Source organism: Budorcas taxicolor, chromosome 1 (assembly GCF_023091745.1).
Source record: "Budorcas taxicolor isolate Tak-1 chromosome 1, Takin1.1, whole genome shotgun sequence".
NCBI lineage: Eukaryota > Metazoa > Chordata > Mammalia > Artiodactyla > Bovidae > Budorcas > Budorcas taxicolor.
The window spans coordinates 129,780,506-129,795,898 of record NC_068910.1 but is presented as its reverse complement, the minus strand read 5'-3'; positions in this window follow the sequence as shown (position 1 = coordinate 129,795,898).

Sequence of the window (15,393 nt, the reverse complement as noted above, 5' to 3'; positions counted from 1 at the left end):
CCATCAAGTGTTTACTAAGACTTGAAAAGGACTCAGTGACTCCTACTTCCAGGAAGGTACTTTCCCTATTCCTCCTGCTCAGCACAACTGAAAGCAAACATAAGAAGCCTCTGAAAGGTGGAGGGAAGGCTTCTAAACTTGAAGAATGACATGAGGGTAATTCCCTGGGCTTTCTCTTTGCTTCACACATTCCAGATGTGGAGCTGAAGAACATACAACCCAGAAACACCAACAGGTGCAGGCAAAAGAAACCCTCAACAAAAACCTGCTCTCTCTAACTGAACATTGTAGCTAGACAAAACTTTTAGACAAAACTTATTCTCCTCCAGTGAAACACCAAAGAAAAGCCATGTTTCAACCTCTCTTACACCAGCAAAGCCCTGGTGGAAAGCTTAGATTTCCACCCTTGGGAGGCTGAAATGAGGCATCCCAACCCCTCTGCTAGGGTGGTTCAATGGAGACCACACAGGAAGCCTGGAATTCTGTCCCCACCCAGCAGTAATGAGACATCCTTCAGCCTTCCTGTTGGGTGTTGTCAGAGGAAGATTAGTGAAGAGTTAGAATGTTCATCTGGAGAAGGAAATGGCAACCCACTCCAGTGTTCTTGCCTGGAGAATCCCAGGGACGGGGAAGCCTGGTGGGCTGCCGTCTATGGGGTCGCACGGAATAGAACACGACTGGAGCGACTTAGCAGCAGCAGAATGTTCATCAGTACCCTGTGGAAACTAGGCCACCTCTACCACAGTTCCAGTAGAGACCACCAGGAGAATCAGAGCTCCCAACCCTGTCCCACAATACTGAGAGTCTCCTCACCTTGGGTATCAGTGGAAGTTGCGTGAAGAATCTGGATTTCCACCTCTTCCCAACAGTAACAATGTGGAAGTCTCCTTCTCCTGCCAGAGCAAGGTCCAGAAAAAGGCCAGCTAAAGGAGAAGGTGTAAATAAGATTTAGAGTCACATAACCTGATATGAAAATATCTAGGTATCAGTCAGAAATCACTCATCATAACAAGAGCTAGGAATATTTCAAATTGAATGAAAAGAGATGATCAACAGATACCAACACTGATATAACAGAGATGTTGGAGTTATCTGATAATGAGTTAAAAGCAGCCATGATAAAAATACTTCAACAAGCAATTATAAACATGCTTAAGATCTGTGAAAACAAGAGAATTTCAGCAAAGGGACAGATGATATAAAAAAGAATAAAATAGAAACTTGAGAACTGAAAATACAAAAACCAAAAAAAGAATAGCAGTAGATGGGCTTAATTGCAGAATAGAGGGGACAAAGGAAAGAAATCGTGAAATAAAAGATAGACCCAGAAATTTTATGGGTAACAGAGGAACATATTTGAAGAAATGAGAAAAACAAAAAACAACAGAGAAGAACATACTTGAAGAAATGAGCCTAACCTCAGACTGTAGGATCATAACAGATGATCTAACATTTGCCTCATCGGAGTCCCAGAAGAGAAGAAAGATGAGGGAGGTGAATAATTATTGAGAGAAATAATAATGGAAAAGTTCCCAAATTTGTCAAAGATATATATTTCCAGGTTTAAGAAGCCAAGCAAACCCCAAACAGAATAAGCCTAAGAAACTCATGCCAAGATACATTATAATTAATCTTCAGAAAACTAAAGATAAGGAAAACTTGAAAGAAGCCAGAGAAAATGGCACCTTATCTATTACAGACGACTGATATATATGTCAGGAGATTTCTCATTAGAAATCATGAAAGCCAAAAGGAAGTGATACAATATTTTTCAAGTCCTGAAAGAAAAGAACGTTTAACCCAGAATCCTACACACAGTGCAAATATCTTTGCTTACAGCCACATGGCATGTGGGATCTTGTGGGATCTCAGTTCCCCAGCCAGGGATCAAACCCACGCCCTCTGCATTTGGAGCACAGAGTCTTAACCACTGGACCACCTGAGAAGTCCTGAAGATACCCTTCAGGAAGGAAGGGGAAATTAAGACCGTCTCAAGTGAAGGAAAACTAAGAGAATTTGTCACCAGATCCATGTCAAAAGAACGTCTAGGTATCAGTCAGAAAGCTAACTGAAGTTCCTTACACAGAAAGGTAACAGTAAAAGAAGGAAGTTTGGAAGACCAGGAAAAATGAACACAATAAGCAAAATTATGGTAAATACAATAGAATTTTCTTCTCCTCTTGAGTTTTCAACATTCTGCTTGACTATCAAAGCAAAAGAATTATCACACTATCTGATGTGGTTCTAAATGTAAGTTATTTAAGATAATTATATTATAAATGGGGGAAGGTAAATGTACGTAGAGAGAGGAGGTAAGGTTTCTCTAACATTATTCAAACTGGTAAATGATGACACTGAAAGACTGATAAGTAGATATGATGTAATATTTACAGCAACTATTTTAAAAGCTATGCAAAGAGATACACTTACAAACACCACAGATAGAATGGAATTTATTTTTTAATGTTTGAGTAACCTGTAGGAGGGCAAGAAACAAACAAAAACCAGAAGGGGAAAAAAAAAACAGAAAACAAAAAATAAAATGGAAATAATAAAATAGTGCTCAGGAGCTCAGTGGGCCCAGCACAAGTCATGAACAGCCCACAAATGCCAGGGTTGCTAAGCCCCCACTGCTACCTGCTTGTAGGCCCAGCTTCACCACTGCCTCACTCACAGGCCTTCCCCTGGCTGCAACCAAGTGCCATCCATCACTGATGGGGTGGGGAGAGGAGGCATGTTTTCCAAACTAGACTGCACAGGCCCATGGTCTTGCTCAACAAAGCTGGAAACATCCCCTCATCTTTCATCTTCATGGCCATGTCCTCATGGTACTATCAGCTGCTGAGGGACCACAGGCCACCATCCCTAGGCTACACCCAGGGAACTGGGAACAGCCAAGTACCTCAGAGCAAATATGCAGAGCTGCTGACTGTCATAAAGAGTTGAGGAAAGTGATCAGACCCACCTATACCCTAAAGGACTGGATAAGGAGTACTTGGCTGAAACAGAACACAATACCAGACCCTAGTCACCTTGTTAGTTCTGAAAGATTTTCCATATATATATTTTTTAAATAAGATGGGAGGTTACAGGTTCTCTTCTGTTCAAATGAAACATGCTTTCAAAATGGTAACAGTTTGAATTTTTCTCCCCTTTTCCCTCTCATTGTTTGTTAGACTCTGAACCTAAAGAAAAGATTTTGCTTTTAATTAGCGTTTTCATCTTAAGTAGTTAGGAACTGTTTGGGTTAGTTTTTAAAGCGTCAATTAAAAAGATGCACATGAAAGTTATCTACTGTTGTAGCAAACTGTAGTTTGCCTCCCAGATACCAGTGTCTCATTTTAATCTCTCTTGATAACAGTTATGTAGCCCAACTTCTTCCTTGTGCCTTTTCATAAGCCAACACAACCCTAAGGATTTTGTTTGTAATGAATACTGACAGATCACTTTGTTTTTAAATTTTTATTTTACTGACAGCTGTACGATATAGATGCTACATAACAGAACTTTTTTGCTTAACCACTTGCGTGACTGTTAGTGCTTTGAAGTCAGCTTTAAAAGTCACAGTTTATAAATACAGATAAAAGAGCAATCAACCCAACAGCAACTTTCATACTGACTGTATGTAGCTTTCAGTACTGCCTTTACTGTAAGTTGATCAAAACATCTGTAAAAAAAAAAGGACTAAAACTGCTTTCATCTTTGTGCATATTTATTATTTAATAAAGCTTATTTTCATTCACAAAAAATTAAATAAAATTAAATGGAAGATTAAGTCCCCAACATATTAAGAATTACATTAAATACAGACAGTCTAAATACACCAATTAGAAGACAGAGGTAGGCAGATTGGATTTTAGAACATGACAAAATGTATATGCTATGTACAAGAGATTTCACTTTGGATGATATAGGCAAGTTTAAGGTTCAGTTCAGTTCAGTTCAGTCACTCAGTCATGTCCGACTGTTTGCAACCCCATGGACTGCAGCATGCCAGGCTTCCCTGTCCATCACCAACTCATGGAGTTTGCCAAACTCATGCCCATCACTCTTGCCATCCAACCATCCCATCCTCTGTCATCCCCTTCTCCTCCTGCCTTCAGTCTTTCCCAGCATCAGGGTCTCTTCCAATGAGTCAGTTCTTCACTTCAGGTGGCCAAAGTATTGGAGTTTCAGCTTCAGCATCAGTCCTTCCAATGAATATTCAGGACTGATTTCCTTTAGAATTGACTGGTTTGATATCCTTGCAGTCTAAGGGACTCTCAAGAGTCTCCTCCAACAGTTAAAAAGCATCAATTCTTTGGCTCTCAGCTTTCTTTATAGTCCAACTCTGCTTCACGCTCCTCTTTCACTTTCATCAAGAGGCTCTTCAGTTCCTCTTCACTTTCTGCCGTAAGTATGGTGTCATCTGCATATCTGAAGTTATTGATATTTCTCCCAGCAATCTTGATTCCAGCTTGTGCTTCATCCAGCCTGGCATTTCACATGATGTACTCTGCATATAAGTTAATAAGCAGGATGACAGTATACAGCCTTGACATACTCCTTTCCCAATTTGGACCAGTCTGTTATTCCATGTCTGGTTCTAACTGTTGCTTCTTGACCTGCATACAGATTTCTCAGGAGGCAGGTAAGGTGGTCTGGTATTCCCATCTCTTAAAGAATTTTCCACAGTTTGTTGTGATCCACACAGTCAAAAGCTTTGGTGTAATCAATAAAACAGAAGTAGATGTTTTTCTGGAATTCTCTTCCTTTTTCTATGATCCAACAGATGTTGGCAATTTGATCTCTGGTTTCTCTGCCTTTTCTAAATCCGTGTTGAACATCTGGAAGTTCACAATTCATGTACTGCTGAACCCTGGCTTGGAGAATTTTGAGCATTACTCTGCTAGTGTATGAGATGAATGCAACTGTACGGTAGTTTGAACATTCTTTGACATTGCCCTTCTTTGGGATTGGAATGAAAATTGACCTTTTCCCGTACTGTGGCCATTGCTGAGTTTTCCAGATTTTCTGGCATATTGAGTGCTGCACTTTTTAACAGCATCATCTTTTAGGATTTGAAATAGCTCCACTGGAATTCCATCACCTCCACTAGCTTTATTCATAGTGATGCTTCCTAAGGCCCACTTGACTTCACATTCCAGGATGTCTGGCTCTAGGTGAGTGATCACACCATCATGGTTATCTAGGTCATGAAGAGGTTTTTTGTACAGTTCTTCTGTGTATTTTTGCCACCTCTTCTTAATATCTTCTGCTTCTGTTAGGTCCATACTGTTTCTGTCCTTCATTGTGACCATCTTTGCGTGAAAAGTTCCCTTGGTATCTTGAATTTTCTTGAAGAGATCTCTAGTCTTTCCCATTCAATTGTTTTCCTCTATTTCTTTGCATTTCACTTTAGGAATGCTTGCTTATTTCTCCTTGCTATTCTTTGCAACTCTGCATTCAAATAGGTTTACCTTTCCTTTTCTCCTTTGTCTTTTGTTTCTCTTCTTTTCTCAGCTATTTGTAAGGCCTCCTCAGACAACCATTTTACCTTTTTGAATTTGTTTTCCCTGGGGATGGTCTTGATCATGCCTCCCGTACGATGTCATGAACCTCCGTCCATAGTTCTTCAGGCGCTCTTTGTCTGTCAGATCTAATCGCTTGAATCTATTTGTTACTTCTACTGTATAAGCGTAAGGGATTTGACTTAGGTCACAAACCACTAGACCATTCAGGTATGGCCTAAATCAAATCCTCTATGATTATACAGTGAAAGTAACAAATAGATTCAAGGGATTAGATATGATAGACAGAGTGCCTGAAGTTGAAGGTAAAAGTATTGAAAAAGATGTATCATGCAAACATGAATTAAGGAAAGAAGGAATGTTAGTAACAAATAAAGTAGACATTAGACCAAATAAAATTACTAGAGACAGAGAGGGACATTGTATAATAATGAGTCAATCCATCAGGAAGATAGCTGTCACTGTTTAGTCTCCAAGTCGTGTCCAAGTTTTTGAGACCCCATGGTGGGTGACCTGCCAGGCTCCTCTGTCCATGAGATTTCCCAGGTAAGAATACTGGAGTGGGTTACCACTTTCTCCTCCAGGGGATCTTCCCAACTCAGGGATCGAACCCAGGTCTCCTGCACTGGCAGGTGAAAGTTCTTTACCACTAAAGCCACCTGAAAGAAAGTGAAAGTGAAAAGTCGCTCAGTCGTGCCTGACTCTTGTGACTCCGTGGACTATACAGTCCATGGAATTCTCTAGGCCAGAATACTGGAGTGGGTAACTTTTACCTCTCCAGGGGATCTTCCCAACCCAGGGACTAAACCCAGGTCTTCCGCATTGCAGATGGATTCTTGATCTGCTGAGCCACAAGGGAAGCCCAAAGCCACCTGGGAAGACTTAAATATGTTTGTGCTAAACAACAGAGCTGCAGAAAACAATGGAAGTGCAAGAAGAAATAGAGGAATTCTGAAGGAAGAGCAGAATCACTAGAGAATTGGAACCCAGAAAACATGACAGGATTGGAAATCAGTAAAGATGGGCTTTGCACTGATGAGCCAGGCTGGGCCCTGTGAGAGAGAGAGTCAGCTAGATATGACGGGACCTGAGGACTCTGGCAGAGTGTGGTATGCAAGATGATTTCAGGAGGCTTACCACTGCAATGTTTGTTTGCTTTTTACATTATGCATAAGTGCTTTAATGTTATTAGGGGCACAGGTACTTGGGCACAGAAGATAGAAACATGGTTTCATAGACCACCTAGATTAACAGACTGCCATGAATATTTCAGACCTGCATGTATTCAGCATTTCACCACAACTTCTTGGAACCAGGGATGGTAAGAACGACTGCTCTTATCATCCCTCCCATAGTGGTCATGGTAGGTTATCATTCCCATATTGAGACTGCTGTCAAGGTGGCCCGACTATGTCTCACCACCAAGCCGGGGCCCGCCCACTCTGAACCAAGGAAGCATCTAGGCTTGGTGGCAACATCGAGCACCAGTTGGACAGTCGTGAACTTGAACCAAGAAGTTTTTCACATGTTTAAATTAAGCACTTTTCGTACATGTATTTAAACACTATATTTTCTACTTGTTTATCATTTTTTTAGTACAACTTGTGTTTTTGCAGTGTTTGTGTCAGCAGTGTTTTGTTCCCAAGTCTCCTTAAAACCTGACCCGGTGGGAAAGCTTTTTTTTTTTTTTCTAACTCTTAGGTAAAAGACAGTACAGTCTTTTATGTTCTAATTCAGTCTTAATTTGATCATTTGAATATCAGGTCCTTGATACTAGCCAACCCTTCAACCTCCTCCCCCTCCCCTGGGCAAGGCCTCGACTTGACAGCTGCCTGCCTTCCAGGAAGGGAGTGTGTTTGGCATCTGCTCTTTCCACTCACTTCCTCCTCCACTTGTTAGCTGCTGTTTTACTTCTTCCCTGGTTAGAGAAGGGGAGGTCCAAGACAGAAGAGGTACAAGCACTAGGACAGGATTTTCTGACAGGTGGCTGAGTGCTCTGTGGGCCGAGGAGGTCACATCTGAGTCCTTCTTGCCTGGGCACCTGAATAGAGATCTCTGTCCCTCCCTGGAGCTGCGGAGTTATGTATTTCTAGTCCTGTCACAGCATTCCCTCCTAGCTTCTTTTTGCTGAACTTCCTCCAGGATCCTAGATGATCTGACCCAACTCCTCTTTCTCCCAAATGGCCCAAATCTGGCCCATGACAAAGAGTCATACCTTCCTTGTCCCCAAAACACTGGTAATTCAGCCCGCTCCTAACAAAGTCACTTCTACCCTTCATGGGGTGGGAATTAGTTGCAATTACTCTATTTCCCTTAACTGTAGGGAACATAGTCCACAGCTCTGTGTATGTGTGGTCCCGAGGAAACTTGTCACTCTAAGTTTGAAGAGAAGGACCCTTCTCGGGTCTCTGCAATAGCAGCAGAATCCTAAGAGCGCCTCCACACATCCTCCTCTCCCTCCACACTCTGACTCATTTTAAATATCATTGATCTGGCTAAGGGGTACAAAAATCATGAAACCAGTTCTCCACAACTTCCTATGTAAATTGCATATGAGGACTCCACCTTACACTACTTTGGCAATATACATTATATATTGCACTGGAGTCTTGGTCAAAAACCATGGTTGGAAACCACATTCTGACATCCTGCTATATTTATTTACATGATTACTTTCTATTTAAGGAAAGTGATATCAGTTATGGTAGTGTATTTTTTAAATTAATGTATTTAGTTATAGACTGAGTTGTTTTTTTTTTTAAGATATTAAGTAATGAAATACAAGAGGTAACATAGATAAGGCTAAAACACAGAGACAGTATATGAGTAATAGTCATCATAGATTGGGCTTCCCTGGTGGCTCAGTGGTAAAGAATCCTCCTGCAATGCAGGAGACATGAATTCAATCTCTGGATTGAGAAGATCCCCTGGAGGAGGAAATGGCAACCCACTCCAGTATTCTTGCCCGGAGAATCCCATAGATAGAGGAGTCTAGCAGGCTATACTCCATGGGTTTGCAAAGAGTCTGATACAACTTAGCAACTAAACACACACACACATACCATAGATTATAAATCTAAGGTATTTTATAGAGATTAATTCAGTAGAAGTGAGATTAATACATTGGAGGAAAGAGAAAATGTAGTTTTCCCATAAATTCCCAAAATACAAATTCACAATCATGAAGAAGGCTTAATAGATAGTACAGAATTTTGTACTTTGGGAACTAGAATTCCTTTTGAGAGTTAAAGTATAACACAGCTGCAGTGGACTATTGTGTCCTTTGTTTGCCACATTCTCCGACTTTTGAGGAAACTGCCCTATTCCTCTCAAATGAACATAAAATAAAAGTAGTATATTCAAAGCGACCTTGTTCCCTAGCCACAGTTGATTGTTCCAGGGCAGGAAATTGACTGGAGTTTGGCTAATTATACTCCTTCCTTAGGAATTTGAAATTAAGAGCAAGAGATTACAACTCAGTTTAACTATCCTGCGGGAATGCATTAACCATGAGTGCACTGGCAGATTGTATTTCTGAACTTGGGAAACAGACAGCCCCCATCTCAGAACCTGATGATATGCATTACCCAAAGTCATGAAAATTAGTGAGTGAAAAGCCAAAACTCTGGTTTTTAGATTTATATTGAGAAATATAATGATCCAACAGACTAAATACTCAGGCATACAGAACAGCATATCCTGTCACTGCTTAATCTGCATAAGCACCCAAATTATTAGAAAATTACTTGAAATCAGAACAACGGATGCTAACTCAGTGAGCATAGTGGCTGGTATCCGGACCAAAAAAAACATGGTGCATTTATCTCCTCCAGGGGGATATGCAATCTGGTGGGTCACAACCTGTGTTCTTTGCATCTGCAGGCCTTTTATTCCATCTGGTACTGAAAACACTCTTTGACATTCCATTGCCAGCTAATGCCATTTTTTTTTTTTTTCAGTTTAATTTATTTATTTATTTTAAGTGAAAAAATGAATATTTTTAATGATAAAAGGTACAATTCACAAAGAAGATAGCTAACACCATTTTTAATTGACATTTTATTTTTAAATATGCCAAATGTTGTAGGCCATATGATGGTCCCCTAGAAGATATTGATGTCCTAATCCCTCGAATCTGTGAATATTACCTTATATAGCAAAAGAAGTCTTTGCAGATGTGATAACATTACATATCTTGAGATGAAAGATTATCCTGGATTATCCGGGTGGGCCTAAATGGAATCACTGTGTCCTTTTAAGAGTAGGGATAGTTGATGCCCAGGCAGCAGATGGGAAAGCAACATGGCTCCAGAGGCAGAGACTGAAGTGACTGATGTGGCCACAAGTCAAGGAACTGTGGCAGCCACTACAAGCTGGCAGAGGTAGGAAGCAGATTTCTCCTGGAGTCTCTGAAAGGAGCACACCCCTGGAGTGAGCATGGCCCTACTGACACTTGATTTTATTCCAGTGATACTGACTTTGGACTTCTGGCCTCCAGAACTTAAGAAAATTAATTTCTAGGTTTTTAAGCCACCAAGTTCATGGTAATTTTTTCTTACAGAAGCCATAAGAATACAGCACACCAATACTTACAGATTCAGGTTGAGAGTCATTCTTTCTCTTACAGATGACTACTTGACTGAATTCTAATTCATTATGTGTATGAAGTAACAGAAACTGATTTTAGTAGCCATAAGCCAAAAGGGAATTTGTAATTAGGGCCCAAGGGAGCCTTACGAATTCTGAAGGCAGGAGACTGATTGGATCTCAGGAATAGGCGGAACTATGCCACCTGGGAATCCTCTTTCACGGTCTCTCATCTCTGCTCCTTTCTGAGCATCCCTCTGCTTCCTAGCCTCTCTTGCACCAGTGCAGGCTTTCTCTGTTACTCAGCCCACATAGCAGGTAATGGCTTCTTCCTTCAAAAGTTCTCAGCTGTAAATTTTGTTTTCTCAGCTGTTAAATGAAAAAGTTGGATAATATGCTTTGCAAGCTCTCTCTGGCTCTGAAATTCGATGGAATTCTATTAAGGGTCCCGTGTGGTAGATGATGGAAGGAATGGAAAGCCAACTACAGTGGGTGTGAGGGAGCAGAAGTGCCACAGAGAAGGTAGCTATGGGGTGAAGCTCAGAGCTGGAATCTCTCAAGACCCACTGAGCTCGTAGGCTTAGCCAATGGGAGGAGAGATTTTGACAGGTGGCCTGGAGCGGGGAGATTCACACTTTGTTGTTCAGTTGTGCAGTTGTTTCCTACTCTTTGTGACCCCATACACTACAGCATGCCAGGCCTCCCTGTCCTTCACCATCACCTGGAGCTTGCTCAAACTTTAGTCCATTGAGTTGGTGGATGCCATCCAACCATCTCGTCCTCTGTCATCCCCTTCTCCTCCTGCCTTCAACCTTTCCCAGCATCAGGGTCTTTTCCAATGAGCCAACTTTTTGCATCAGGTGGCCAAAGTGTTGGAGCTTCAGCTTCAGCATCAGTCCTTCCAGTGAATATCCAGGATTGATTTCCTTTCAGATTTAGTGATTGGATCTCCTTGCAGTCCAAGGGACTTGCAAGAGTCTTCTCCAGCACCACCATTCAAAAGCATCAATTCTTTGGTGCTCAGTTTTCTTTATAGTCCAACTCTCACATCTATACGTGACTACTGGAAAAACCATATCTTTAACTAGATGGACCTTTGTTGGCAAAGGAATGTCTCTGCTTTTTAATATACTATCTAGGTTTATCATAGCTTTTCTTCCAAGGAGAAAGTGTCTTTTAATTTCATGGCTGCAGTCACCATCTGCAGTGATTCTGGAGCCCAAGAAAATAAAGTCTTACTGTTTCCATTGTTTCCCCATCTATGCCATGAAGTGATGGGACTAAATGCCATGATCTTCATGTTTTGAATGCTGAGTTTTAAGCCAGGTTTTTCCACTCTTCTCTTTCACCTTCATCAAAAGGTTCTTTAGTTCCTCTTCACTTTCTGCCATAAGTGTGGTGTCATCTGCATATCTGAGGTTCTCGATATTTCTCCTGGCGATCTTGATTCCAGCTTGTGCTTCATCCAGCCCAGCATTTCACGTCATGTACTCTGCATATAAGTTAAATACACAGGGTGACAATATACAGCCTTGAGGTACTCCTTTCTCAATTTCGAACCAGTCCATTGTTCCATGTCTGGTTTTAACTGTTGCTTCTTGACCTGCATACAGGTTTCTCAGGAAACAGGTTAGGTGGTCTGGTATTCCCATTTCCTTAAGACTTTTCCAGTTTGTTGTGATCCACACAGTCAAAGGCTTTAGCGTAGTCAATGAAGCAGAAGTAGATGCACTTTTTGGTAAGCACTGTGCACTTACACGTAATAGCTGACAGAAACTCTAGCTAGATTGTTCTTTACCTGTAATTGGCATATATTATCTATGAATTCTTTCCCTTTTTTTGAGTAGGAGGACACTTTCTTTATTTTTAATAGAAATGAGTCAGACTGCCCCATTCTATATGGGTAGTCCCTCAGAGTACTTCCTATTGGCTTTGGAGGCATGTTCAGTCTGTACTTGGAACCACAGTGTGACAACTAGGTGCATCCCCGCCCATGCCCTTCACCTGGATAGTCCTACACACTCACATGACACCTCCTTTGGGACCCTACCCCTGAGGCCGTCTTATTTAGAGCACCCTTATATGTACCTACTGCACCCATTACTTGTTACTAAGCTTATCACCCTGGCTGGGAGCCAGCCGTTCACTCCACCAGCCTATGTTTACAAACTGTTCCTTTTCCACCTACATCTCCTGTGTCTCGCACAGAGCACGGAACATGGTGGAGACCCCACAAATACTGAATGTTGAGAAGGTTAAGTGTCCATTTACCCGTCTTAATGATGCTGCTCTTCCGACAGAAACCACTAGCCCCTTCCACATTCCCTGCTTTCCAAGTGCGATCCTACTTACATTATAATGAACATTGCATCCTGAGGTACAGTGAAAAGTGAGATGCCTACTACCCTAAACAGAGAAGAGCTAATGGTTTCTTAGATTAGCTTGACTTTTTTGTTCACAAAAAATCTAAACGAGACTTTTTAGGCATTTTGAGTTTGAAGAGAAAATGTTCTAGGAAATATAGGAAGGGGTCGGGAGGAAAACCAGCCCTTCCTGCTCTCAACTTAGACCCTGAAAGGAAAGCCTTTCCAGCATCTTCCAGTCTTGCTACAGGATGACATACACTTACCCACTCCAAGTTCCCCTTGTGGCTTTATTTCTTGTGTTCTCATAGTTTGGGAAACAGAGTGAATTCATTTCGAGACTTCCGTTTATATGCAATATTTTCATGATTAAATCTATCTAGGGATGGGGGAGCCTGGTGGGCTGCCGTCCATGGGGTCGCGCAGAGTCGGACACGACTGAAGCAGCTTAATAGCAGCAGCAGCAGCAGCAGCAGAGAAACATCACTCATTGCCTGACTGGGGTTATTGTTGTCTGGTTAGCTAGGCACATATTTTCCGAGCATGAAAGGAAAGGGTTGATATGTGGAGCCTCAGAAGAAATATCTTACTTGGCACCTGCTCCAACTACTTCCTTAGTACCACCCCACGCCCAGGCAACCTACCTTGTCTCAGAGGTCACAGGTCGTATCCAGGGCCCCAGAAGTTTAGAGGAGCTGTAAAGCATCTCAAGGAGGGGCTCCCATTCAGGAAGGAGGCCTTCTCCCATGAAATTAGGCTAGGGAAAATGACTCAGTTTTACGTGACTAGGAGTATGACTTCTCTGTTTTTCTTTTTAATACTAAGCAGCATAGACATAATTATTGCTCTGTCAAGGCCGTACTGCTTCTTCCAACACCAAAGTGAGTATCTGGGTGGAGGAACAGGATAGAAGGGTAGGTGAGGTCATGAGGCAATGAGGGAGAACCCTCACTTGACTCGGCAGAGCCAAGCCTTTGCAGAGGTGCACACATTCACACGCTGACCTTCAATGCTGCCTGTCACTCTGCATCAGTAGTTCTCCACTGGGAGCAATTTTGCTCTCCAGGCAACATCTGACGATGTCTGGGGACATTGCTGGTTGTCACAAGCATAGGAGGTGCTACTGGCAACTAGTGAGTAAAGTCTGGGGATGGTATAAATTAGCACTTTCTATATGATAGGCACTATACTCATGATAGAAATGCAGGAGTAAAGAAGATAGGCTTTCTGCCACCTTAAAAATTCTGGTTTGGTGGAATGTCTAACCAGCCAAATAAGAAATTATAATATTGAGTGAAAAGTGATCATTAATTAAGCAGAAAACTGGGTTTTAGAATTGGTGAGAACTGTATTCTTGCCTGGGAAAGCCCATGAACAGAGGAGCCTGGCGGCCTACAGTCCATGGGGTCACAAAAGAGGTGGACATGACTTAGGGACTAAGCAACAACAACGTTCAAATACACTGTAGAGCTTGTAGGCAAATTCCATTCTACAGTTGTAGGCTTAAAGGATACAGCTTTCAGCCAAAGGGAAAGAGATATCAACTAGAGACTCTAGATAAGTACAAATTCTAGGATCTCCTCTAGTCCCCTAGCCAGTCCCTCCTGACAAACGCTTTCTGTTGGTGACAGTGGCTGATCTGGGAGGGGAGTTGGGAGTTGGGTTCCGGTCCGGGAGTAGGAAGCTATGAACTCAGGCCCTTGGGCATGTTGCCCTGAAACTGTAGCTTAATTATCTTCATTGGTTGTAATTTCATTTTTTGTTTATTTTTTCATCTGTACATCAAGATTCAAGACATAATTTCTTACTTTGCCGTAAATGCCATGTTTTTGCCCTATCCAGAGGCTAGGTAATAATAAATAGACTCTACACATAGGCTGTGGCACTGTTTTTACATAAATCACATTTAGCTTGAGGACATAGAGTATCATTTAACTACTACAACATAGGCCTGGAAGAATTAAATGTGGCAGACTATCAAACAGTGCTTTTTTAAAGTACAATCTATTTATTTTATATTTGGGTCTGTGCCAGGTCTGTCGCCATGGAGGCTTTTCTCTAGTTGCAGCGAGCAGATACTACTCTCTGGTTGCAATGTTCGGGCTTCTCACTGTGGTAGCTTCTCTTGTTGTGGAGCGCAGGCTCTAGAGTACAGGCTCAGCAGTTGTGGCGCATGGGCTTAGCTGCTCTGAGGCATATGGGATCCTCCTGGACGGGGGACTGAACCCACGTCTCCTGCATTGTCAGGTGGATTCTTTACTACAGAGCCACCAGGGGAGCCCCCAGGTGGTGCTTTAAGAGGGAAAATTTAACTCAGGCTTGGAGGTTAGGGAAGGATTCCTGAAGAAGGAGCTCTCAAGATGTGACCTGAGGTACCAGGGAAAGTTATTCAGATGGTGTGTTGTAGTTCAGTCACTCAGTCGTGTCCCACTCGTTGTGCCCCAGGGACTGCAGCATGCCAGGCTTCCCTGTCCTTCACTATCTCCCAGAGTTTGCTCAAACTCATGTCCATTGAGTCGATGATACTCTTGGAGTAGGAAATGGCAGCCTGCTCCAGTATTTTTGCCTGGAAAATTCCATGGACAGAGGAGCCCGGTGGGCTATAGTCATTGGGGCCGCAAAGAGTTGGACACACTGATATCCATCAACACGAATGAGCCATAGGTATATATAGATATATCCCCTCCCTCTGGAACCTCCCTCCTGCCCTATCCCACCCCTCTAGATAGTCACAGAGCACTGGGTTTGAGCTCCCTGCATCAAACAGCAAATTCCCACTAGCTGTCTATTTTACAAAATATATCTATTTTTACATATCTTACATGTCTGTTTTACATGTCTAGTGTATGTTTCAATGCTTCTCTCTCGATTTTTGCCACCCTCTTCTTCCCCCACTGTGTCCGCAAGCCTGTTCTCTATGCCAGCATCTTGGA